This window comes from Nycticebus coucang, chromosome 11, assembly GCF_027406575.1.
Source record: "Nycticebus coucang isolate mNycCou1 chromosome 11, mNycCou1.pri, whole genome shotgun sequence".
NCBI lineage: Eukaryota > Metazoa > Chordata > Mammalia > Primates > Lorisidae > Nycticebus > Nycticebus coucang.
In genome coordinates, this window is record NC_069790.1 from 12230816 (window position 1) to 12258128 (window position 27313).

General features: G+C 44.1%; 1 protein-coding gene across 6 annotated transcripts in view; it reads right to left on the reverse strand.

The window, feature by feature from the left end:
* HECW1 (HECT, C2 and WW domain containing E3 ubiquitin protein ligase 1) overlaps nucleotides 1-27313 on the reverse strand; it is a 458920-nt gene that overhangs the window by 21334 nt on the left and 410273 nt on the right. The gene's annotated exons all lie outside the window — the stretch shown is intronic.

The following is a 27313-nucleotide window of genomic DNA, read 5'->3' on the forward strand; positions in this document are numbered from 1 at the left end:
AATTTGCAGGGAGGCACCGATTCTCCTCCTGACTGCTTACCCTGGAGGACATTTCTGGAAGAAGGATTCTAGTCTGGTACATGGAGGAGCGGTGGCCCCTTCAGTGCGCAGCACGCACACAGGCCCCAAATCTCTTTCAGATCTGGAAGTATAAGGCCCCAAGTAGAAGGGACCCGCTGGGGAAGAGGAATTCAGGAATTTTAGGTAAACAGCCCACATTGAACATGAGAAAAATTTGAATCCAAGGACCCAGAAAGTTTTCTGGATGGTGCATCGTTACCCATTCAAGCATCCTATAAACGTCACCTGAAGGCTATGCGGGGAGGTGGAAGATTTAAGTAGGAATTAAATATGGCTGTGGTGCCCGCAGACAGTGGAAGAGCTACGCAGAATCACAATATGGTGACTGATAGAAGCTGAGTGAGCATTACTACTTCACATTGCTAGCCACATACAAAGACAGAGCAAGGTCACTGCTAGGAAGAACTGGTCCCCTAGTGCCTTGACTAATACATATCCTTGTTGGGGCAATTAGCTTGCTCCAGTTCTTGCTGGTGACCTGCTTGGGTAAATGCTGAGGCCACTTGAGCTGGATGCCATAGTTATCCTGCTCTCAAACCAGCTTCTTCCCTGCCTGGTCCAGCACCCTGTGGTTTCCCCAGCACGTGGGTGTGTGTTGGCTGATTCTGGCACCTGCCTTCCTAACTGGAATCTCCCTGGTCCCCTGTCAGATCCTCCCTATTGTAATTTCCAACTAACCCATCTCCAATGCCTTTTACCAGGCTCTTTTTATACACAAAGGATTTCCTATTCCACAATAGTGTTATCTGAATCTATAGAATAATCATAATTACATTTGTTTTTAGTTTTAAAAAGTTTTTTGAGATTGGAGCTTGCTCTGTTGCCCAGGCTAGAGTTCAGAGTCATCATCACAGCTCCCTGCAACCTCAAACTCCTGGGCTCAAGTGATCTTCCTGCCTCAGCTTCCCAAGTAGCTGCAACTACAGGCTACTGCCACCATTTTAGAGAGAGGGTCTTGCTCTTGCTCAGGCTGTTCTTGAACACCTGAGCTCAAGGAATCCTCCCACCTTGGCCTCCCACCTAGGATCACAGGCCTAAGCCACCACACCCAGACAGAATAAGCACAATTATAAATAATGACACTTTGGAGTGTTGTGCTCAAGTAGTTCATTCTTTTTGCCTAAAATAACATGCTACTATTATTGACTCTGAAGAAACTAGAGACAAACAGAACCTCAGTGGAGATGCTGAGAGGCACTGTGTACGGGGAGGTTCACTCGACAGTCACATGTCTGCGGGTCCCTGAGGCTTGGGTGACCCATCAGTGCTTCATCCCTAAGTGTTCCTTCTGACCACCCTGATAACAGACAGGGCCCCCAAATGGCAACCCCAGGGCTGTGTATAAAAACATGTTCTCTTCTACCCCAGTGCTGGTAACCTGCTCTGACAGACTCAAAGGCATTGTGACTGATGCTTCTAACATGATGGTGAGGTTGAGGCCAGGTGGAGACCACTGGGAAGACTGGAACGAGGAACAGAGCAAATGCTAAGACAGAGCTGCCTGGTCAACTGCCCTCCTCACTGAGAGGACCCCCAAGGGTCCAGTAAAGAGAAGTGGTAATCCCAGTAGGTAGGAAATACACGCAGATATGCAATAGATGAAAATGTTAAATGAGGAATACTACTTTCATTTTAGTATTAAAAATCAATATCTTAATGAATGGAACATTTTCTAGAAAAATAAACATTATTCCAATGTAATCAAGAAGAAGTAGAAAAATAGAACAATAACCATAGTATAAACTAGAAAACTTTGAGGAATAATAACTGTCCCCAAAATTGATGCTGGGACTGGAGATATGTATGTGTGTGTATTATATATGTGTACACATATATATATGTGTGTACACATATATAATACACACACACATATATGTGTGTATACAAACACATATGGGTGTATTTATTTATATGTATGTATATAGTTTTACAGGTGTGTTCAAACTCTCAAGGGACAAAACATCTCTCTGCTATGTGAACAGTTCCAGAAATCAGAACAAGGTGGAAAACGTCTTAACTTATTATCACCTACCACAATCACAAAGTGGAACCTGGAAAAGATAACACAAGAAAGAAAAACTAAAGATATTTCACTTATACATAAAAAAAATCCTAAATAAAACCTATAATTCATTCCCAGAACAATGCTAAATGATTAAGGAGATTTAACATTTAGGAGACTAATGATACTTGGATACTGGAAATTCTGTTATTAAATTGTTACATGGTCAAAAGACAAAAATAAAAAAATCAGGAGGCCCCGGCCAAAAAAAAAAAAAAACTGTGAAAGAAAATTTAAAAAAATAAAATAATTCAAAAAAATCAGGAGGCGGAGCATGATGGTGGATGGGACAGACGTGTAGCCCACCTTTCCCAACTCATCAGGTGAGAGGAAGTGGGGTCTGGACCTTTTCCCCAGGTGGATTATTGGTGTGGACAGACAGCTGGAGACGTGCAGCGAATTGGTGGATTGCTATATATGAGGTGTAATTTAAAACCATGGACTCTGTTGTAGAAATTATCCCTGCTTGGCTGTGCTGGCCAGCAGGCCCCTCCCTCATGGAGGACAGCAGTTTGCAATTCCTGGCAAAACCCAACTGACAAAAATTTATTCCTGAGCAGAGTTTGGCACCCGAAAGGGGAGCCACTAAGAATCATAAGGAACTAAGCAACCCGATGGAAAATTGAAAGGAAGGGATCCCGCCTGGGAAACAGACATTTTAAATTGTCCGAAATGGCGGGCACCTTCCCCCAGAACAACAGGAGTGATTAAATGACCGGACCATTCCTGGTGTGGAATATTGGTGCGGGCTGGCAGTTCAGGCTGCGTGGCGAACTGGTGGGTGGCTGGACTCAAAATTCCAGATTCAAAAGTGACACTCTGAGCCACAAAAACTGAGTATAAGGTTTCCATGCGCCGCAGCTGCCGTGGCAGCGAAATCCAGCGGCAGCCAGCACCCTCCCCCACAGCCGATTGCAGTTGCCAGTTTGCAGGAGAACGTGGGATCAGAGTGGAAAGATTTCTGAAGCATGGACTCCTGCACTGAGTTGGGAGGTCGGATAGGAGTGCTGTCTGGAACAGAGCAGCTGAGGTTGCACAACAATTAGGTAAAAAAATGTTTACAGAAACTCCAAAATGGTGATAGGCCAGGTAGGGTGGTTACCATGGTAACAGTATAAACTGTGAATCAGGTATAAGCCTGGAAACCACTCACAGCGCCACCTGGTGTCCAGAAAGCATATTGCAGTATAAATATATTCCTACAAAAGTTGATCCCTACGTCATGTATATAGATGTATATTTCTACATATATACAAGAATAATATTTTTGTGGTTGGTGCCTTTTTTTTATCATTTTCTTGGAGGAACTATCATTAATTTTTATTATTATTTTTATATATTTTTTATTTTTATTTTTTTCCATTTTTAATTCTTTCTTTCTTCTTTTTTAACTTTTTTATGAGCATCACTTTTTTTCTCCCTTCCCTCTTCCTCTTCTTCCCTTCCTATGGTGTCTGAGAGTGCTAACATCAGATTTCTAGAGGGTTTTTTGTTTGTTCATTTTGTTTGTATGTTTTTTACCCTTTTTTCTCAATTATTTTATTATTATCATTATTTTTATTGTAGTTTTTTTTTGTTGTTGTTGTCTGTATGTCTATGTGTTTCTGATTGTTTGTGCATCTGTGGGCTTGTGTGTCTGGTAGCCTTTTTATCTGTTTATTTGCTCATTTGGTCTCAATGAGTTTGGTGTTCAACCTACAATTCTGAGCTCCCAGCACTTGCCTCCACTCTCATTCTGAGGTCTGGAGGCCTGTTCCCCAAGAGTCCAGATTCTTGGGTGATTTCTTGAGGGGTATGGACAGGGCCTGGACTGCAGCTGGTCAGTACTGATTCTGTGTCATGGGAGTGAGGAGACGACAGTAGGCTGAGAGGGAACCACACCAGAGCGGCAGTGCCCACCACAGCCCACCCCTGGATATTCCAAAGCCATAACACCTGTCTCCCTGGGCAACCAGAGGAGTCCAGGCATCTTCTCAGATGGCAACCACCATGGAACAGATCTGGGACTGAAACACAGGCCTTGTGAGTAAAGGGTTTGCCTGTGGCGGTACCGGCCTGGGTGGAGCGCAGGGACTAGAAATTGCATGCACAGAGCCGGGAAATTCCCAGGGTGGGGCTGACCCAGAAGACCGCTTTACTGAGCCTAAGATGCATCTGGCCCTTAGGGGATCCTCAGCCTATAGAAAAAAGGAAGGCAGGAGGCTAGAGCTGACCATGCTACGAATACAGACCCACAGGAGTAAAGACAGGGCCTGAGGCACAGGTTCTGGGAACTCAAAACAGTTTCTTTTCTGCAGAGGAATTTAGCAGGGACAGAAACAAATTCCCACAAAGTTGCTCTGTTCTGTCAGTAACATCAATCAGAGGCGGGGCTGGAACTGAGGGAACACCCTCCAGCCTCCATCAAGCGCCCGAAGTTGTCAGGCCTTACCACCCCCTGCTGGATAGAGACAGAGAGCAGTGGCCTGGCTGAGCAGATACAGATTTCCTTGTGATTCAGGCAGGTGCAAACCCCTGGAGTATCTGCTCATGGGAGGCAACTGAGTCACAGCCCTGCGGGGCTAACAGTGACTGGGTGTGACAGAGGTTCAAGGTGGGGAAGGAGGCATCAACCTTCCCAGACTACTCTGTTTGCTGGGTGGGTCCTCCTGACTTCACGGAGCACTGGAGCAAGTCAAATTTGAGTTGTCACCAGACCCCTGTGATCCAGTTCCCAGAGACCTTTGAATCTCTCACACCTGAGATGGGTAATGACTGAGACAATTGATTTGGACCTTTTGAACTGAGCCAATTACCTGAGGACAATTCAAGTGGTGCCCTGGATGTAGGAAGGTTTGATTTTCCTTTTCCAATTGTTGCCTGTGGGGAGCAGGGTGACTTAATTGCTGGTATTTCTCCACAGCTGAGACTTCAACCCAGAGTAACTATTTCACTACGCTCAACCGAGACCAGCTGAAAACAAGACAGAACCACTTAGCCCCACCACACCAAATAGGTCCCCAGTTTCTCAGGCTGTTGCACTGTACAGGTCCTCAACAAAGCTCCAGGGGAAAAGTCAAACGGTGTAATATAATCATGGGGCGGAATCAGTGGAAAAACTCTGGTAACATGAATAACCAGAATAGATCAATTCCCCCCCAAGGAAAGATATGGCAGATGTAACTGAAGATCCCATTCATAAACAGCTGGCCGAGATGTCAGAAATCAAATTCAGAATTTGGATTGCAAACAAGATTAATAGAATGGAGGAAAATTTGGAAGTTGAGATACAAAGAGCAATTCAAAAGTCAGAATTAGAAATTTGAGGAGAAATTCAAAAGTTGTCTCAAGAATTTAATGAATTTAAAGACAAAACCACCAAAGATTTTGATGTACTGAAGCAAGAATTTGCAGCCCTCAAAGATCTGAAAAAAAGTAGAATCCCTCAGTAACAGAGTGGAGCAAGCAGAAGAAAGGATTTCTGACATTGAAGACAAAGCTTTTGAACGCTCCCAAACTCTCAAAGAGGAAGAGAAATGGAGAGCAAAAACAAATCATTCTCTCAGAGAGCTCTGGGATAATTCGAAGAAGGGTAATATCTGCCTCATTGGAATCACTGAAAGTGATGAAGTGGCCTCACAAGGCACAGAGGCCCTTCTCCATGAAATTATGAAAGAGAATTTTCCAGACATGCCAAGAGATTCTGAAATTCAGATAGCAGACAGTTTCAGACCCCCAGCATGACTCAATCCCAATAAGACACACCCAGGCATATAATAATTAACTTCACTAGTGTTAATATGAAAGAGAAAATTCCAAAAGCAGCCAGACGTAAGAAATTCATTACCTACAAAGGGAAGAATATTAGAATGACTGCAGATCTCTCTGCTGAAACTTTTCAAGCCAGGAGAGGATGGTCATCGACTTTTAATCTCCTAAAACAAAATAACTTTCAAACCTGGATCCTGTATACAGCTAAACTGAGTTTCATTTATGATGGAGAAATTAAATACTTTAATGACATTCATATGTTGAAGAAATTTGCCATAACCAAATCAGCTCTTCAGGATATTCTCAGACCTATTCTCCATAATAACCAGCCCAATCCTCTACCACAAAAATAAACTCACTCAGAAACTTTTGATCAAACTCCAACTTCCACACTGGTGAAAGGATTAAAAATGTCCAATGGACTTTCGAAAAACTCGATAATCAAAATTTTACCAGACTTACCAGTATTCTCCATTAATGTGAATGGCTTAAACTGTCCTCTAAAGAGGCACAGGTTAGCTGACTGGATACAAAAACTTAGGCTAGATATTTGCTGCATACAAGAGTCACATCTTACCTTAAAAGATAAATATAGACTGAGGGTGAAAGGATGGTCGTCCATATTTCAGAAAAATGGTAGCCAGAAAAAAGCAGGCATTGCAATTCTATTTGCAGACACAATAGGCTTTAAACCAACAAAAATAAGGAAGGATAAGAATGGTCACTTCATATTTGTTAAGGGTAATACTCAATATGATGAGATTTAAATTATGAATATTTATGCACCCAACCAGAATGCGCCTCAGTTTATAAGAAAAACTCTGACATGAGCAACTTGATTTCTTCCAGCTCCATAATAGTAGGAGATTTCAACACTCCTTTGACAGTGATGGATAGATCCTCCAATAGGAAGCTAAGCAAAGAAATTTTAGATTTAAACCTAACCATCCAACATTTGGATTTAGCAGACATCTATAGAACATTTCATGCCAACAAAACTGAATACACATACTTCTCATCAGCCCACGGAACATACTCCAAAATTGATCACATCTTAGGTCACAAGTCTAACCTCAGTAAATTTAAAGGAATAGAAATTATTCCTTACATCCTCTCGGACCACCATGGAATACAAGTTGAACTCAGTAACAACAGGAATCTGCATACTCATCCAAAAACATGGAAGTTAAATAACCTTATGCTGAATGATAGGTGGGTCTGAGATGAGATCAAGAAGGAAATTGCCAAATTTTTGGAACAAAACAGCAATGAAGACACAAATTATCAGAACCTCTGGGATACCGCAAAGGCAATTCTAAGAGGGAAATTTATAGCACTGCAAGCCTTCCTCAAGAGACCAGAAAGAGAGGAAGTTAACAACTTAATGGGACATCTCAAGCAACTGGAAAAGGAAGAACATTCCAACCCCAAACCCAGTAGAAGAAAAGAAATAACCAAAATTACAGCAGAATTAAATGAAATTGAAAACAAAAGAATTATACAACGGATCAATAAATCAAAAAGTTGGTTTTTTGAAAAGGTCAATAAAATAGATAAACCTTTGGCTAACCTAACCAGGAAAAAAAGAGTAAAATCTCTAAGTTCATCAATCAGAAACGACAAAGACGAAATAACAACAGACTCCTCAGAAATTCAAAAAATCCTTAATGAATATTACAAGAAACTTTATTCTTAGAAATATGAAAATCTGAAGGAAATTGACCAATACTTGGAAGCACATCACCTTCCAAGACTTAGCCAGAATCAAGTGGAAATGTTGAACAGGCCTATATCAAGTTCTGAAATAGCATCAACCATACAAAATCTCCCTAAAAAGAAAAGCCCGGGACCAGATGGCTTCACATTAGAATTCTACCAAACCTTTAAAGAGGAACTAGTACCTATATTACTCAACCTGTTCCAAAATGTAGAAAAAGAAGGAAGACTACCCAACACGTTCTATGAAGCAAACATCACCCTGATCCCCAAACCAGGAAAGGACCCAACAAGAAAGAAAATTATAGACCAATATCACTAATAATATAGATGTAAAAATATTCAACAAGATCCTAACAAACAGAATCCAGCAACACATCAAAAAAATTATACATCATGATCAAGTTGGTTTTATCCCAGGGTCTCAAGGCTGGTTCAATATATGTAAATCTGTAAGTATAATTCAGCACATAAACAAATTAAAAAACAAAGACCATATGATTCTCTCAATTGATGCAGAAAAAGCTTTTGATAATATCCAGCATCCTGATCAGAACACTTAAGAAAATTGGTATAGAAGGAACATTTCTTAAATAGATGGAGGCCATCTACAGCAAACCCACAGCCAATATCATATTGAATGGCGTTAAATTAAAATCATTTCCACTCAGATCAGGAACCAGATAAGGCTGCCCATTGTCTCCACTGCTCTTTAACATTGTAATGGAAGGTTTAGCCATCGCAAGTAGGGAAGAAAAGGCGATCAATGGTATCCATATAGGGTCAGAAGAGATCAAACTTTTTCTCTTCGCTGATGATATGATTGTATATCTGGAAAACACCAGGGATTCTACTACAAAACTCTTAGAAGTGATCAAGGAATACAGCAGTGTCTCAGGTTACAAAATCAACATTCATGAATCAGTAGCCTTTATATACACCAACAATAGCCAAGCTGAAAAAACAGTTAAGGACTTTATTCCATTCCCAGTAGTGCCAAAGAAGATGAAATATTTGGGAGTTTATCTAACAAAGGATGTGAAAGATCTCTATAAAGAGCACTATGAAACTCTAAGAAAAGAAATAGCTGAAAACGTTAACAAATGGATAAACATACCATGCTCATGGCTAGGTAGAATCAACATTGTTAAAATGTCCATACTACCCAAAGCAATATACAATTTTAATGCAATCCCTATTAAAGCTCCACTGTCATACTTTAAAGATCTTGAAAAAATAATACTTCGTTTTATATGGAATCAGAAAAAACCTCGAATAGCCAAGACATTACTCAGAAATAAAAACAAAGCAGGAGGAATTACGCTACCAGACCTCAGACTATTCTATAAATCGATAGTGATCAAAACAGCATGGTACTGGCACAAAAACAGAGAAGTAGATGTCTGGAACAGAATAGAGGACCAAGAGATGAATCCAGCTACTTACCGTTATTTGATCTTTGACAAGCTAATTAAAAACATTCAGTGGGGAAACGATTCCCTATTTAACAAATGGTGCTGGGTGAACTGGCTGGCAACCTGCAGAAAACTGAAACTGGACCCACCCCTTTCACCATTAACTAAGACAGACTCTCACTGGATTAAAGATTTAAACTTAAGACATGACACTATAAAAATACTAGAAGAGAGTGCAGGGAAAACCCTTGAAGAAATCAGTCTGGGCGAGTATTTTATGAGCAGGACACCCCTGGGCAATTGAAGCAGCTTCAAAAATACACTACTGGGACCTGATCAAACTAAAAAGCTTCTGCACAGCCAAGAACACAGTAAGTAAAGCAAGTAGACAGCCCTCAGAATGGGAGAAGATATTCGCAGGTTATGTCTCCGACAAAGGTTTAATAATCAGAATCCACAGAGAAGTCAAAAGTATAAGCAAGAAAAGAACAAGTGATCCCATCTCAGGCTGGGCAAGGAACTTGAAGAGAAACCTCTCTGAAGAAGACAGGTGCACGGCCTTCAGACATATGAAAAAATGCTCATCATCTTTAATCATCAGAGAAATGCAAATTAATACTACCTTGAGATACCATCTAACTCCAGTAAGATTAGCCCATATCACAAAATCCCAAGACCAGAGAATTTGACGTGGATGTGGAGAAAAGGGAACACTTCTACACTGTTGGTGGGAATGCAAATTAATACATTCCTTTTGGAAAGATGTTTGGAGAACACTTAGAGATCTAAAAATCCTATAATTCCATTCAATCCTATAATTCCTCTACTAGGTATATACCCAGAAGACCAAAAATCACATTATAACAAAGATATTTGCACCAGAATATGAATTGCAGCCCAATTTACAATGGCTAAGTCATGGAAAAAGCCCAAGTGCCCATCGATCCACGAATGGATTAATAAATTGTGGTATATGTACACCATGGAATATTATGCAGCCTTAAAGAAAGATGGAGACTTTACCTCTTTCATGTTTACATGGATGGAGCTGGAACATATTCTTCTTAGTAAAGTATCTCAAGAATGTAAGAAAAAGTATCCAATGTACTCAGCCCTACTATGAAACTAATTTATGGCTTTCATATGAAAGCTATAACCCAGTTATAACCTTAGAATATGGGGAAGGGGAAAAGGGAGGGGGGGTGGAGGAGGGTGATTGGTGGGATTACCCCTGTGGTGCATCTTACAAGGGTACATGTGAAACTTAGTAAATGTAGAATATAATTGTCTTAATGCAATAACTAAGAAAATGCCAGGAAGGCTATGTTAACCAGTGTGATGAAAATGTGTCAAATAGTCTATAAAACTAGTGTATGATGCCCCATGATCGCATTAATGTATATTGCTATGATTTAATATTAATAAAAAAGTAACATAAAATAAAAAAATCACATGGCCTCATATGGTTTTTTGGTTAGAAGCTGAAAGTTACTTGAACATACTATCAATTTTTGGAGAAAAAAATTCTTTGTAGTAAACTAGGAAAAGAAGAAGCAAGCATCCTTAATATAGTAAAGAATATCTATCTGAACAACAAAACTAATTTTTTTTTTTTTTGGGACAGGGTCTTGCTCTGTCACCCATGCTGGAAAGCACGATCATAGCTCATTGTAACCTTGAACTCCTGGGCTCAAGAGATCCTTCTGCCTCAGTCACCAAGTAACTAGGACTGCAGGCACTATATCTGGTCAATTCTTTTATTTTTTCTTAGAGACCAGGTCTTGATATCCTGACCTGGCTGGTCTCAAACTCCTGGCCTCAAGAGATTTTCCCAGCTCAGCACCTCCAAACTGTTATGGAATTAAAGACCTAAACTACCACCCCAGGCCTCAGCACTAAATTTAACAATAAAAATACAGAAAAATGCTAGACCACTTTTCACAATATCCCGTCAGTTCTAATCTCTGAAGTTAGTTAGAAATGAAAAGTTGAAAACAGGTTAGAAATAATTTTATTGAATGCCTAGTGGGCCAAGGCATTTTTGTCACAGCATCCCAGTGACCCTTGCAACAACTCTATTTTACGGTCACGGCCAGCTCCATTTCACAGGTTAAGAAAATGAGGGTCAATAATTAGCCTCAGCCAAGCTCCTGTGGGAAGACATGATGTTTCCTCTCATCCTGGAGGACAATGGAGAGGTTCCCAGTCTGGTCTTTGGGGCCAGCTAGACTGTGCAAGGGCTTAATCTCTCTACTCTTTGTTTCTTCTTCTGGAAAACTTCACTCTTTAAATGTTACTTGTTATTTGCTGTAGTATTTAATAGTGGCTACCAACACCTCCTGTGCTAATTAGAAATATTGTGGTTCAAGTAAACTTCACCTAGCTTACGCCAAAGAGGAACTGCATGATAAGGCCACAGGGATGTCTCACGGAACCCAGGGTCAGGACTGCAGCCGGGCCTTGGGGACACATTCCGTTTCTCCCTGTGGCTCCTCCTGCCACTTTCTCGTCTCTCTCACAACCAACATCCACCACGGTTTATATCCTGGAGAGTTGAAGCATCAGAGCAATCAGCTGGACTCTCCCTGACCTAAGTCCAAACTTTCATCATGATTCACTGACTGTTCTCACCAGGGTTGGATGCCCACCCTGGGTCCATCATGAGTGACCAGGGATGAAATCTCAGAGTCTGGTGTCTTCTCAGCACTTGGCAGCCGGGACCACTGTTACTTGCCTCCCAGCAGGGGGTGGGATCAGATGGAGTGCAGGAGAGGGGGTCTTTCTTAGCACTGTAGTGCAGACCACCAGCAGAGAACTGTTTATTTGCTTTGAGTAGGATAGACCATCAGATGGAATTTCTAAAGACAAAATTACACTGGTTTCCTTGGTTGACGTGGGCAACAAATAGGTCCTAGGTATTTTTTTCATAACTGTGCAAGAAAGTTATGATAATGTGGTTTGTCTTGACATAAACACAGACAGGCTGGCTCTTAGCCAGCCCAGTGTACACAGTAAAATATATTCCAGAACAGCGAACTATGATCTGGGATATGTTTGTATAAAGCAAATACAGACACTGTATAATTCAAATCCAAAGCAATTTCTCAAAAAGCACGGATCGGAATGAAAAAAGGCTTTCCTAGTCGAGGAACTGCTGGAGTGTGCAGTTCCAAGACTGAGAAGTCACCTCTCGTAATCGCGTGTCTCCTTTATTTATCTGACATAGCTTCAGCAACTGCATGTCGGGGAGTCGATTACATTTGTTGTTAACACAGGTGACAAATGTGTGGGAAACACGAGACAGAGAGAAAATACTTAGTTTCGGTGCTGGATCTAAGATTATCGTGCCCACATACATAGTAAGAAGATAGGCTGAAGAAACCATTCAGATAATTTAAGCAAAACAGTGTTATGTTTTGATCTAAGTTACGTGGCACAATTAAAAAGTTCTGAGGATAAATTAATGCCTCCACAGAAGCAGCAGAGCCCCATCCCTTTCATATCCAGGCCCCTGGTTTAAGGCCCCTGTGTGTGAACTTGCAGGGCCTCGGTCGCTCCTTTCTCTCTGCGGGTCCCCAGAGGATTCTTATCTGATCTTGCAGGCCAGCCCTGCTCCTTTCTCTGGGATGCCACTCTTGAGGCCATGCTTGGACGCAGCTCCCATTGTCTTGGCCTCTGCAACTGCGGGTTCATGTGCCACAGGCTCCAGGGCCTCTGCTGCCCATCCAGGCCTCTGTGCAGACCTGTTCTTCCCCCTGGCCTGTGCTCAGTTTTACCTTGCCGGTAGGGAGCTCCTCCGCTGTGTTGACCCACTCTGTTAGGCTCACAGCAGAGTTGCCTGGGCTCTGAGCTTTGAAGTTTGCTCACTGGCCCTTAATCCCTCAGGTGGCAGGTCCCGGTGGGTTTAGGGAACAGCTGGCACTGCTCATCCTCATCTGCCCCTCGCTTCCTGTGCCATTCTTCTGCTTCTCTGGGGCTCTGAAGAGCTTTCCTCCTCAGAATTTGCTTTCTGTCAGCTCCCCATTGCAAGTGCCATGCCCGAGTGCGTGTGAATTCCACCCATGGGCACCATTCAACAAGAGAGAACTCCATCCTGAGGTACATCAGCAGATGCAAAGGCATAAATGTTCAGGTGGTGAGGATAAGGGGGGACAAGGCATGTCACCCCACTGCAGCCCTCCTCCTGGCAGTAGACGGTGGGTCTCAATCTTTTTTCCATTCCAGCCACCCAATGGATGTGACACATGTCAGGAATGGAGCCTTGGTGGGCAGAGTGGGGAAAAAGTCTTTCCTTCTGCTCTGTTTTGGGTATAACTAGGAACCTCACAGGAGAATCTGAAATGCTATCACCAGAAGACATGTTCCTGACTTTAGAAAAACGCATATGTTTCCTCCATTTATTTACCAATTAGAGATGTGTTTCCACAGAAACCCATTTAAACCTAAGACACTGCAGGAAGCTGGACAATAATAGAAAAATACCCAGAACCCACATTTATCAGGAAGAAAATCCTTTCTATTGAGAATTAGTCAGTACAGGACTGCTTGGTGAAAAGGCCTGGTCCATCCTCCTTTAGAGGGAGAACACGGACAGTTTGCAGGTGTCTCAGTCTACCCACGGACTGTGAGGTTTGTGGAAACAACCCTTAGAATCTGACACAAGTTAGTTTCACATCCCTGGTTTCAGTATGTTGGAAGTTCTTGTTTTCAGTATCATCATACCCTTCCCTCCTGCCTAAGGAACAAAAATGGGATTGGGTATATTTTAGTCTAAAGAAACATGCAACCCATACGAAAATAGAAAACAAACCAAAAAATGAGTCCGCTCTATCACCGAGGCAACTTTTGTGACCTGGGGGGGCCCCTGCCCTTGACTATCAGTGGGCGAGAGCATGGCGCCCTCATATAGATGGGGCTGGGCGACTGGGCTGCACCACAGTATAGCAGACACCCTCATGTATCCTAGAAGAGGGGCTTTCATTAATCTTTAATAAATTGTGAAATATCTCATTTTATGAAAGCTCTACACTTGGTTTAGCCCTTTCCCCTCTGATAAAATCCTAAGTATTTTCCATCTTCATCCATCTTCTCTTGGGCCCTGGGGGAAGTCTGGCCCTGTCAGTATGTAGCCGGGTCACTCTGGGACCATCGGGCAACTCTGGGAATAGGCAGATGCCACTGTTGGAGCATGCACAGGAATGCCTTGCCAGATGTCCGGGAGACAAACGATCTGCTGCTGAAGAAAATAACCACAGCCACTTTGACCTTCTTAAAGACGCGGAGCGCAATTATGGCAGGAGATCTGAAAGGAGCCAACATTATTGGCAAGGATTTATCATAGTTCCATCTGGGTTTTGTACATTTTATGAGAGTTCAAAAGGTAAGGGAGTTTCACACATCTTCCCAAGTGGCTTAAAGGCCCAATGAAGACTTGACCTTCACCTTGAGTATATAACCCTTTGGGCTCCTTGCCAATAATCCAAGAGAGAGTGTGGTATGGAGGATGACATTGCAAGGCCAGCTGTCAGGCGGCCCTGCCTCCATTTGAATCTTCTTACCTGTGTGACTTTGGGAAAGCTTAACATACATGGGTCTCAGTTTACTCATCTGTAAAATGGGGTTCATAGTGGTATCTACTGAATAAGACAATTGCTAAAATGCTAAAAGGACTAGTGGAGGTCAGGGAATTTAATAATAAATTACCATCCATGAACTGGCATGTCTGCTTTCTCAAACCAGACTCAGAACCCTAAAGCCAGACACCCATCCTGGATGGCAGGGTGAGAATGTGGACTGGACCTGCAGTGGCTAGCTTGCAATCTATTGCTGCAAATTTCTTATCTGCTTACAAACAGCATTTATGTATCACAGTGTTGAAAGGGGTGGGGCATGGTGGCTCACGCCTGTAATCCTAGCACTCTGGGAGGCTGAGGCAGGAGGATCCCTTGAGCTCAGGAGTTTGAGACCAGCCTGAGCAAGAGCAAGACCCTGTCTCTATTAAAAATAGAAAAATTAGCTGGGCATGGTGGCCTGCACCTGTTGTCCCAGCTACTCAGGAGGCAGAGGCAGGAGGATCATTTGAGTGCAGGATGTGAGGCTGCAATGAGCTATGAAGATGCTGCTGTACTCTAGACCAGGCAATGGAGTGGAGACTTTGTCTCAATTAAAAAAAAAAAAATGTGTTGAATGGAATTAAGTTGAAAATTATCAACTAGTTTTATCCCAGTGGAGCACAATACCACTAATCTACTGAAAATATCTGAAATATCATACACCATTTGAACCTTGTTTAATGAACTAATTGCTCAAGTCTCCAATATCTACAGTAGGTCTCCATCTAGGAAGATGGACAGAAAGGCCAGACTTAAGAAGAGAGTTTTAGGTGGCTGAGTCGAGGCATGGGAAGATGAGAAGAATGTTGTACACCAAGAGGCTGACAGAGCAGGTCTCTCCGTTCCACCCTCCCTCCCTCTCCAGTCTCTCTAGTGCGACTTCGCATGGGAGCATGTTTGAGCAGGAATCAGTATGTCAGGATTTCAGCGTATTATTCAACTGATTCTTTAAGGAAAACAAATTTTCATGATGGCAAATAATACAGTTGGGAAGCTTGTGAGAGGAATCTCATTCACAGGCCAGGACTTATGCAAGGGGAAGCAGGAGGGCTTGCCAAGTGAAAAAAATAAAAGACATAATGATACCCTGGAAGGACATTTTGGATAGTGGAACGAAGACTTTTAAAAGACTTCTAGTTAATCCGTTTCTATGAAAATGATACCAAAACAGAGTAAAACTCTGGGAGCAACACCCAGGCAACAGGCCGAAAAAGCTCTTCTGTGGCGTTTCTGGCAGTTTGGTGTCTTGGCCTTCTACTCAGGCCCCTGAGAATTGTTTCAAGGTGTTTCCTGGTTTTGGTGACTTCTTCGTCTCTTCTTGACCTGATGCTTCACAACGTCAACGTATTAGTCTCTCTCTGCTTGATTCTTGGCTTCTGCGTCTTTACTGCATCACAGCTCAGCATGATGGACGCTCCCTGCACCAGGTTCCAATTTGGGAGAACCAAAGCTGACCCCATGTCCTGGCCTTCCAGACTGGAAAGGGGATCAGACGGCACACTGCGGAGCTGCAAAGAGGCTGGACCTTTGGTGATAATGTACTTGGCTCTTGCTGCCTTTGGGGATGGCGTGGGGGCTGAGGCAGATGCAGGAACACAGGGGAGGACCCTGACGTCTGCTGGAAACCCTGCATAATCTCCAGTCCGTAAGGTCCTCTGCCGACCGCCATGGCAGGTTGTATCCATGACTCCAGTGATTGCACCCACCTATGCCTTGCCTGCCAGAGGATTTGTGTCAGCTGGGTTCTAGACGATTCTTGCTGTAGCAGTCCTGTTTTCCATCCCTATTATTTCCTGGATCATCCCTTGACACTGCTTCCCTGGTAATGAACCAAGATCTGCAAGAGCTAAGGTCCTTTATGGTTCTCAAGAGACCACAGAAAGTTCCTCAGCCTTGGCACAATTAACATTTGTTATCCTGGGCATTAGATGGTGTCTTTGACCTCTGCCCACCAGATGCCAGTAGTAGCCCCCTGGTTGTGACAACCCAAACTGTCTCCTGACATTGCCTAAGTGATGGTGATAGTAAGGCCAACACCGCCTTCTCCTGAGAATGACTGGAAAAGAGTGGGGGTGGGGAGGAGGGTATCTCAATAGGTTACTCTAGTCTCCTTTCTAACTGACACACAGGCACTGTTGCCTATCTGAGAATGAGAGGAAGCCTGTCGGGGCGGCGCCTGTGGCTCAGTCGGTAGGGCGCCGGCCCCATATAACGAAGGTGGAGGGTTCAAACCCGGCCCCGGCTGAACTGCAAACCAAAAAATAGCTGGGCGTTGTGGCAGGCGCCTGTAGTCCCAGCTACTCGGGAGGCTGAGGCAAGAGAATCGCTTTAAGCCCAGGAGTTGGAGGTTGCTGTGAACTGTGTGATGCCATGGCACTCTACCAAGGGTGATAAAGTGAGACTCTGTCTCTACTAAAAAAATAAAAAAGAGAGAGGAAGCCTGTCTGGGCCCTTAGAGGCTATGGAAGTCATAAACTCCAAGGCTTCATGCCCCGCCCTGCATGTCTGAGCAGTTTTTCATCACTCTCTGAATCTTTAAGTACTCCTCTCTACTCATCAAATATCATTATAAACTCCCACCAGGGATCTGGGCTATAAGCGTCTCTTGGGGAAATGATGGGAGGGGAGAATGAGTCCTCCAGAATGCACCAGGGAGCATCCGCTTTTTGGAGGAGCTGATGTATAACCTGAATTAAGAAAGAGTGTGAACTTACAGGAGAACGGGCACTGCAAGCTGGGGACAGCAGCCCCCAAGGTGGGAGGATGCATGGCTGTTCGAGAGATGCCAAGAGGCCAATGGGGCTGGGCCCCAGAGAGGGAAGGGTGGGAGGTAAAACAGGGGTTTGGAGAGATTCCCAGGGGACAGATCACACAGGGCTGGGCAGGCCCTGGGGAGGACTCGGATTTCCTTCTAGGTATTATGGGAACCCCTGGGAGTCTCATGTAGGGTTTATGGAATGAACTGAATAATGTGTTAAAATGATCACTCTGGATGCTGCATGAACAGAGAGAGGTGAGGCTGTCAAGAGTGGAAACGGAGAGGCCGTCGGGAGGCTCCTGCACTCAGGGGGAAGGTCGTGATGGCTTACACTAGGGGTGGTAGTGGAGGGGATGAGGTCAGATGGAGCCCAGGGGAGTTACTGATGGATTGAAGGAGAGAAGTGAGAAAAGGGAGGCACTAAAGACAGTCTTGGGCTTGAGAAATTAGGTAGATGGTGTGGCATTTACTGAGAAGAGAAACACCAGAAGAGAGATTCTGGAGGAAAAGAGTGAGACTTCCTCTTTCAGACACAGTACGTTTGTGATGCCTATGAAGTGTCTGGTGGACTGTTGAATAGGTAGTTGTACTCAAGAGTCAGCACCTTCAAAACAGGGCCAGGCTACAGAGGTCAGTGTGGGGCTATCGGGATGCAGATGGCATCAAGATCAGCAAGCAAGGCTTGGTGCCAGCCACATACACCGGAGCTGGCAGGTTTGAATCCAGCCAAACAACAATGACAACTACCACCAAAAAACAAAACAAAACCAAACAAAAAAAACAGCCGGGTGTTGTGGTGGGCACCTGTAGTCCCAGCTACTTGGGTGGCTGAAGCAAGCGAATGGCTTAAGCCCAAGAGTTGGAGGTTGCTGTGAGCTGTGATGCCACGGCACTCTACCCAGGGTGACGGCTTGAGACTCTGTCTCAAAAATAAATAAATAAATAAAATAAAATAAAAAAATAATCAGCAAGCAAGTTTGTACGGACGGAGAGGTGGACCAAGGGCTGAGTGCTAACTGATTCAGCATTCAGGGATCTGGATGGTGAGGGGCAAGGATGAAGTACACTAAAGAGGAGCAGGCAGCCAGCTAAGAGTGGATCTGGGGACGTGGTGTGTGTGCGGTTCAGGAAGGAGGCAGAGGGACGTCAGGTAACCGGAGATCTGAGTGTTACCCGAGGGGTTTGGCCACCCTCTTGAGAACTCTTTCCATGGCGCGGGGAGGCAGCACAGGCTGGGAGAATGGGGAGTGGGGCGGGGAGAAAGCGAGCTGAGCTAGCTCTCTAGGAAGACCCTGGAAGGGAGGGCAGTGCATTGGTGTGGCGAGTGGGGGAGGGCCTGACACCAGAGGAGGTTTGGGGTTTTGTCTTTCCAGTGTAAGAGAAACTGCAGTGTGTTCACACTTTTTTTAGTTGCAACGAACTTGCTGAGTGCTCACTCTGTGCTAGGCGCATATAAAGACCAAAGGCACCTGTTCCTCCTGAGGAGTTTAGAGGACAGGACAGGGGACAGAGAGCGACGCGGGGTTTCATTGCCATGGGGCAGCAGAAGAGGAGCGCACAGGACACCATGAAGATGCAGCGGACGGAGGCACAGCCTGGCTGGGGAGGGACTGAATCTGGGCAGGGTGTCTGGACAACTGAAGAAAGCCTTAGACTTGGCGTAGAATTAGCTTAGAATAATGACCAGAAATGAGCTGCTTACAGAGACAGGGAAGGGCTTTCTAAGAAGATAAAATCATATGTGGAAACAGGCATGAAATAAACGGGATGTGTTTAGATTCATGAATACTAGAGAGGAAGGAACAAGATGTGAGATCAGGCTGAGAAAGAGGAAGCTGGAGGCCCGGCAATGTCTTATTTTTCATGCCAAGTTCAGCCTTCAAACTGTAGACAAAGCTCACCCGCCGACAAGTTTAAATGAGCAAGTGACATGCCAGGTTTGGCACTTTTAGACAAGTCAATCTGCAGCCCTATGAAGGGCAGATTTTCAGAGGGGGCAGATTGGAGAACATCACAGTATGTCCAGGTGATCGTGAGGAGGGTTATGGAGAAAATGAGCAGTACGGAGAACAGAAGGGAGAAAGGAAGGACGGCCGCAAGAAGTGGCTGGGGGCCGAGTGTGGACATTAGCTTGGAGGGGGACCAAGGTGCAGATGTCCAGTAAGTATGTGGATAAAGAAGTCCAAAGCTCAACGAGGAGGTCAGGGCTAAAAATATGCATTTAGAGTTCATAAAGCAGTAAACTTTGATTGCATTACTATACTTCCCATAAAATGTATAGAACATTTGTATCTCAAACAAACCTTAAAGTGATAGCAATATTTGTTTCTGCGTGGAGATACACCTGTAAGTATATGGAATTTTTTATAATAAGTGTGCATTACTGATGTGATCAAACTATGTTTATTTACCCATAATAAAGATATGAGGAAGGCTAGGTGACAATGGCATTTCAGAATCTAAGGGGTAGAGTTTCAAACAGGAGAACATACCTGCCAATAAAGTGTCCATTAAACTTAGTTCACTGAGTCTGTCCCTTGGGTAGTCTCTGGTCAGAGAAAGAGCAGTTCTGGTGATGATTGTGGAGCTGAGATTTCATCAGGGGAAAAAGGGAGGGAGGCAAACCAGTGACAGTATCAAGTGTAAGGGTGGGTGAGAAGGGGTTAACCCTGGGGAACAGGGCTTGGGGAAGGTGGGGACAGGTGGTGAATTCAGCCTTCATGGAAGGGTCTGCCTTGAACCCAGGACAGAACTCCAGGGAGAGTGTTGAGGTTGGGTAAGTTATTGTATTTGGGGTGAGAAACTGAGGTGGTCACCTCACTGTTTCTATTTCAGGGGATTTCAGGACTGTGGAATGGAAGATGCCCCAGGAAAACCCTGGTGAGCTTTGCTGTAGATCCTCCTGGGATCAGAGAGCCCTGATATAGAATTGTACCTTGTCTCAGGATTATTTCGTTTTCTCCAAGGCTTGAAGTGTAGGAAACTGCTCTGGCATTGAATTTGGGACGCTGAGTCATAATACTGATCCCCAATGGCGTTTTACCCATCAGATGTGGGGAGGGGGTGGGGGAGGAAGAAAGAGGAGCTCGGAGGGGCTGTGGCCAGGGAGGCCCTGCCAGACCAGCAGGTGGTGAGTCCACAAAGCTCATGAGCAGCTGCAGTGGGGGCAGAAGCGGGGGATGCCGGCTGTGGAATGACTGACAGTGGGATTGTAGTTTTATCCTGACATGGCACAGTTCTGGGTGATAATGAGGCCAGGAGGGCCCTTGTGGGAGCAGGTGGTGGAATTGGAAAGTAGGTCCAGGCTACTGGTGTTAGGTAGGTTCTGTCTCTTCCCTAAACCCAACTTTATTCAGATAACGTTTTGGGTGATGTGTAAAGAACCCCCACCCCGTGCCCTATAAAAGTTTTCTAAATACTGCAGATGGTGAGGCATTATTTATATTTGGTTTTCATAGCTTCTCTGTGTGGAGGAACAGTTTTGCAAATTAGCTGAGAAAACTTGGAGGTTTCTTCATCACCCATGAAAGAGACTCTGCCAACACTAGATAATGACAGGATATTATCTTCAGATTGCTAATTAGCAACCGAAACGAATGTGTGGCCCTGATGCTGCCAAGTCCCCTCCATTAATATCTGCCCTGCAGGGGACAAAGGAGTGAGAACAGAGCTGCTTTTCCTCAACACGGCAGGCCCAGTGTGCTGTTCCCTCCTAGAGAAAGCTCTTCTACAAGCATTGTGTGGACTCCAGCACACCCTCTGACTATACACAGATTGCAAATAACATATTTAGTATTGATTTGATTCTAAAATGTCAAGAGGAAAGACAGTTTGAATAAAACCGATCATTCAGAAGTGTGGATATCTTTTGCCCCATCATTCTGGTTAGTCTGTGTTAAATCAGGTTTTGACAGATTATTATAATTAACTTCAGTTAATATGGAAAGGGGCTGAGAAAGGAAGGTCTATGAAAATAAAAGTTCTTATAAATACATAAGATATTACTCCCTTCTTTGATTCCTGCTGTGTTCAGGTACGTTATCACTCTGACTCTGATCAGAAAATGATAATAAAGAAACTCAAAGATGCTCTCATTGAGCTCTGATGGGTATTATACTCTTAACCTCCTAGTCTTCTTTATTGGGAGAGCCCAGATATTTTGTTCTGTGCTATGGTGGGTGCTCATGACTCAGACTGTATCTACAAGTCACGATGTGCATATTCATTAAGTCAAACAGTTGGACAGTTTATTGGACAAGATCAGCCAAAGCAGTTCATCAATGAGCCCAAATCTCTCAGCTCTCAGTCTAACTTTTTAGGCATTGAACTTTCTCCCTATTTTGCTGTTGTCTGAACCTTGGTCATTACTTTTCCAGGTTGACTCTTTTTGAATTTGCCTCAAGTGCTCAGGCAAATGGTTGAAATTGTCCTCACCTCACTTGCTCTGTTTACTTTTGGGGAATACTACTGATTTCTACTTATAGGCCTCTGAGGACTGGTGGGAGGATTGGTGAATTCTCTGTCGAATTATGATGGATTCCCCAGACAGACACTCCAAAGTTTTAGCGGGAAAGGAGAGACTGCACTGTTAAACTTGGAGATCTTTCTGATGAATATGAGAATGGGTATTTATAGTGGGTTGGATGTTGCTCCCCTGAAGCTGTGCCCATGTTTCTACAGAACCTGCAGATATGACCTCATTTGGCAAAAGGGTCTTTGAAGATAAGATTATCTGGGATTATCCAGGTGGGCCCTAATCCAATGACAAATGTCCTTATAAGAGACAGAGAGGAAGACACAGAAACAGGACGGCCATGTGACAACAGAGACAGAATGTAGTGTGATGCAGCCACATGCCAAAGAGCCTCTGAAACCACCAGACGCTGGAAGAAGCAAGAAAAGTTCTCCCCGAGAGAACTGATTTTGAATTTTTGGCCTCCAGAACTGAGAATATCCAGTTTGTGGCAATTTGCTACTGCAGCACCAGGATAGTAAAATAGTAACATTACTATACGTAATGTAAGTAATATCCCAAAGGGTACCCCTCCTCCTTAACTTGTCTAGAATCCTTTTCAGCAAGCATGTTAACCTGTAAGTTGTTCCACTAAAGTCATATATTTAATTTCATGCAGGAAGGGAATTTATCCTGGTATCTTGTTCCATGCCCAGAATTACGTAGAAAGTTTGACCCCAAAAGGCTGTTTACTTGGATAACTAAAATGCTCTGAAACCTGCGATAGCCTCATGTAACCGGATGATCCAGGAAGGTAAAGGCTCAGAAGGTCTTAATTATCTGAGACCGGAGAATACAGGAGTGGCAAATGTCATTGTCCTCCAGGCAGAGCCCATAGCACCTCATAGACCCTTTAAACATCATGACCCTCTCTTACTGGTGACTCATTCATCAAGTCACAGTATTTCACTGACTCTTGAGTCAGGTTTAAAAAATCAACTTGATGTAACCAGAACAACTTTTAGAATTCCTGTTCATTCATTCAATCTTTCTGCAAGCCATAATAAGGTATCTCCCATAAGCAAGGCACTGTGCTAGCTGCTGGGATACTTAGTGAACATAACAGACAAGGTCCTTAAGATCCCATGAAGCGGACAGTCTAGTGACATGATGCTTCGGGAAAATGTTAGAATTATTTAAATCCTACTTAAGTCTAAACTGAAGCAGCATTCTGCAATTTTCACATGAATGGCAAAGTAAGAATGGCTCTGACAGCGTGGAGTTGCCATGCTACGCAAAGGTACTAAAACAGTCAGGCCAGCGGAAATACATGAAGCTATTTAAGCAGTTGGTTTTGAATTAACAGCGTTGATAGCAGGAACGCATGAAATGCTTAAGCTGAACAATGCAATAAATTAACATAATACTGCAGTTGGTGACTAGGTTCTGGTCAGCTTTATTGTTTTAAAGACTTATGTACTGATTATATTCTTCTTTAGATAACAGAATTAATTGATATTCTTTGAGATTAACATATAAAGAGAAAGTCCCTGGAAATCTGGATAGTAGGGAGAGCCAGTTTGGAGATTGTGGTTGCTATTTGTGGTCTGAAAATGGACACCTTGGCCACCCTTTGCATCCCGAAAGATCCCAAGGCTGATTTGCTCTCAGCCTGTGCTGGAGGGCTTGTCTCCTGGACCGTGTCACATGCCTGCCTAGAAGTCATTTCTGCTACATTTCACAATGACAGTCCTGATCATTAGATTTATACGTCTCCCCTTCTTAGATCCTGACAGCATTTGGATGCCTTGATTCTGTTCTCAATTAGATTAAGATTATAATTTTAACCCAAGTCCACCTCTGCCTATGTTCTTTTCTTTTTTTTTTTTTGTAGAGACAGAGTCTCACTGTACCACCCTCGGGTAGAGTGCCATGACGTCACACGGCTCACAGCAACCTCTAACTCTTGGGCTTAGGCGATTCTCTTGCCTCAGCCTCCCGAGCAGCTGGGACTACAGGTGCCCGCCACAACGCCCGGCTATTTTTTTGTTGCAGTTTGGCCGGGGCTGGGTTTGAACCCATCACCCTCAGCATATGGGGCCGGCGCCCTGCTCACTGAGCCACAGGAGCTGCCCGTGCCTATGTTATTTTCAACACTTTTTTGGACATCTCCATTATTCTCGACTTAGAAAATCCACGATAGGTGGTTTATATCGGTCCCATCTCTGTTGTCACTCAGTTTCTGTCACCGTCTGACTCTTCTCCCCTCCTACATTCTGAATGTATACTTCCCCTCATGAAATTGAGGCTAAACAGAAAACAATTCTTTATGTTTTCACTAATATAGTTTTTAAACCTCCTTCAGTAGACAAAAAGTCTATTGTTATCTGAATCTGTTAATTCTATTTGGCATTTTAACAGAGAATGAACAAACTTTCTGGAAAGCGTATCTTTCAGTGACTTAAACAATAGTTTTAATTTTATTAATTTTTATACTTAGAGTCAAGCCTAAGGATTTCTTTTGTTTTCTTTCTTTTTTTTCTTTTGAGGCACTCTGTCACCTAGGCTAGAATGCAGTGGCATCATCATAGCTCACTGCAACCTCAAATTCCTGGACTCTAGTGATCCTCCTGCCTTAGCCTCCCAAGCAGCTGGGATTACAGGTAGCCACCCCAACACCTGGCTGATTTTTTCTATTTTTGGTAGAGATGGGGGTCTCACTTTTGCTCAGGCTGGTCTCAAACTCCTGACCTCAATTGATCCTCCCAGCTCAGTTTTCCTGAGTGGTTGGATTACAGGCATGGGCCAACTCGCCTGGCCAAGCCTAAGGATTTCTCAGCTGGGATACTGACCACAGCTTCTTGGGCATGGAACTGTTATTAGAGTGCTTTCATTTCCTTTCTCCTCACAGCAAATTTCTAAGGTAGGCAGAGATGATTTTCATTTGTATAATCAAGCCATAATGTATTCATCAAAAAGAGTTTGAGTTGACAAATAAGACGTAATGTTGAATCCCCATTTTATGTTCGGATGCTGAAGTGAGGTCAAAAAGAATTTGCTCATTTGAACTCCAATTTTTCTTCCTCAGCTTAAATCCTAATATACCAGGGAGATTTGGAGACGTGTAAATGGCACCCCACCCCCTCACCCCACTCCTGTGCAGGACACAAGCTCCTTCCACCACTACCCCCACTAAGAGTTGCTTAAACGCATTTTGTTGTAACTTCTTTTTCATGATTACAAGCACACAGGAGAGCTAAAAGTCAACCAACAGCTTAAAAACCTGGACATCCACAGTCTCTAGTGGAACTTTGGAAAAAAGTCCTTTCCATTTAAGGGCTGCGTGGGAACACCACAGCCTTTCCACTCTTCTCTTCCCATCTACAAAGGACAGACGATAATGCTTATTTGCTTACCTACCTCACAGGAGAATTAAAGAAAGAGTAATTTAGTGTTAATAGCTTCTTTGAAGATGAAAAGCACTTTATAATTGCTAAGTTCTATTATATTAAAAAAAAACCCATCTCGAAGATATTCCTCCTTTCTTCTGCTCAGAACTCTGATTAATTCAAGATAAGTTTCCTTTCTCACCCTCCTGACTTACATCCGTAAGAGGTTCGTGAAGTTCCCACAGAAGGCCTCACCACCACACTTTATCCCATGTCATCGCCTTCACTTTTGGACCTTTCGTATTGTCTAACTTCTCCTGTATTGGAAAATCCAATGAAAATCTGTTGTGTCAGCCTGGGGTCCATCTCCTCTCTGGGTGTGAAAACTGCATGACTAATGAGCTTTCTACTCACACTCTCTGAAGGGCTGCCAGGATCTAAGACAGTGCTTCTCGGTGTGGGGGGCAGGGGTGACCTTTCCACTGGCATCTGAATCCCTGGGGTCCTTGTTAGGATATAGTGGCTGGAGATCTGACTCTTTGGCCTGGGTTATGGGAACCTGCATTTAAAATAAGCTTTGCAGTTGTTGATTAAAGTTTGAGAATCACTGATTCCACGACCCGCATCCAGTTTTTCAGATGGAAAAAATAGTCCGAAGGTCAGAAGGGAAGATTTTTGCCTTTGGCATCAGCCACTGCATTTTCTCCCTGGATACAGAACAAGGACTGGAGGACAAAGACCGTCTTTTCTAGAACAAGAGGGCATGGAGGGCTCTACTTAGCACCCCCCATCCTTCCTGCAGCCACGTGCACCCTCACCCCCTCACATCCACTAAGTAGAAGGGATCTTTTCGCCTGACCCCCTTCACCTGTCACCAGTTCTTTGCTTCCTGTGTCTCGTCATTAATAAGGGCCTGCAGCCCGCAGATTTCTCTCAGCCCCAAGGAAGAAGGGGCTGAGCCTTTTGAAAAGGTAATCCTTGCACTTGGGCTGTAAATGCTCTTTCTTTAGCCGGCTTGGGCTCTTGTTCCATCAATTTTTTGCTCTCTCTTATAATTCAAGACTTTCCCCCTCTTCTGACATAGTCTGCTCAAGAGCTTGTGTCCTTCTAGCTGCTCTACACAGGTGAGCTCCTAGAAAGAGCAGTTCTCAGGGCTATTTGCTGACAGTATTTAAAAAGGTAAAATCAGAAGTACCTTTGGAAAGTGTGAGCACAGTACAAACAGTGCTAAGTGCCAACAAGAATGATGTCCCCCCGCCCCCACCGTGAGCTGCTTTTGGAATAAACATTAGAGAAGTTTTGATTCTTCACAGCTCCCTGACCCTCTTGCAAAATCACACTTCCTTGCTCCTGGCTTCTGTCCCAAGCCCGGCATTGTTCGCATTCCCTGTGCTCAGAGCACATTCCTGTGGGCTGAGTTCAGAGTCTGGCCCTTGGCTAGTCTCCTATCTCCACAGCTAATAGTGGGTTAGGCTGGGGCTCTGGCATCCCCACCAGTGGTCAGTGCTGTAATTTTTCCCTCTTGGTCTGTGGGAGGACTGAGGCTGGTGTCTGGCTCCTGCACAGCTGCAGGCCTGCTTGGAGGGCAGGGGGGCCTGTTGCCGGGCAGGTAAGAGCCCACCAGTGCCTCAGTCACCCCCCTGCACTCCCAAAAAGCTCATAGTCACTCGTGGGGAATCCTTCCAGCAGCACAATTTCCTGAGTGAGGGGAACCTTAGCCTTCTGATTTCAAGGTTGTTCTTTTTTAAGCACCAAAGAAGGCAAGAAAACTTCATCTTTTGCTACTGCGCCAAAATTTGGATTCACTCGAAATGCCACAGGCCACATTTTGCTATAAGGCCGCAGGTTCCCCATCCCCAGCAGGGGCTCTGACTGAGTCCAGGAGGTGACTGCCATGAGAAGCAAACGAATAAAGCAGGTGGGAGATGCTCTTCTGGATGGACTAGAAGGGAATCAGAACATGAGCTCAGTGGGCCGACAGCGCCCAGACTCTGATCCGTCATTCCTCGAAGGCTCAGTGACACTAGTCCGGTAACCAGAGTCCGGTAACACCACGCCTCCGGTAATATATGGGTGC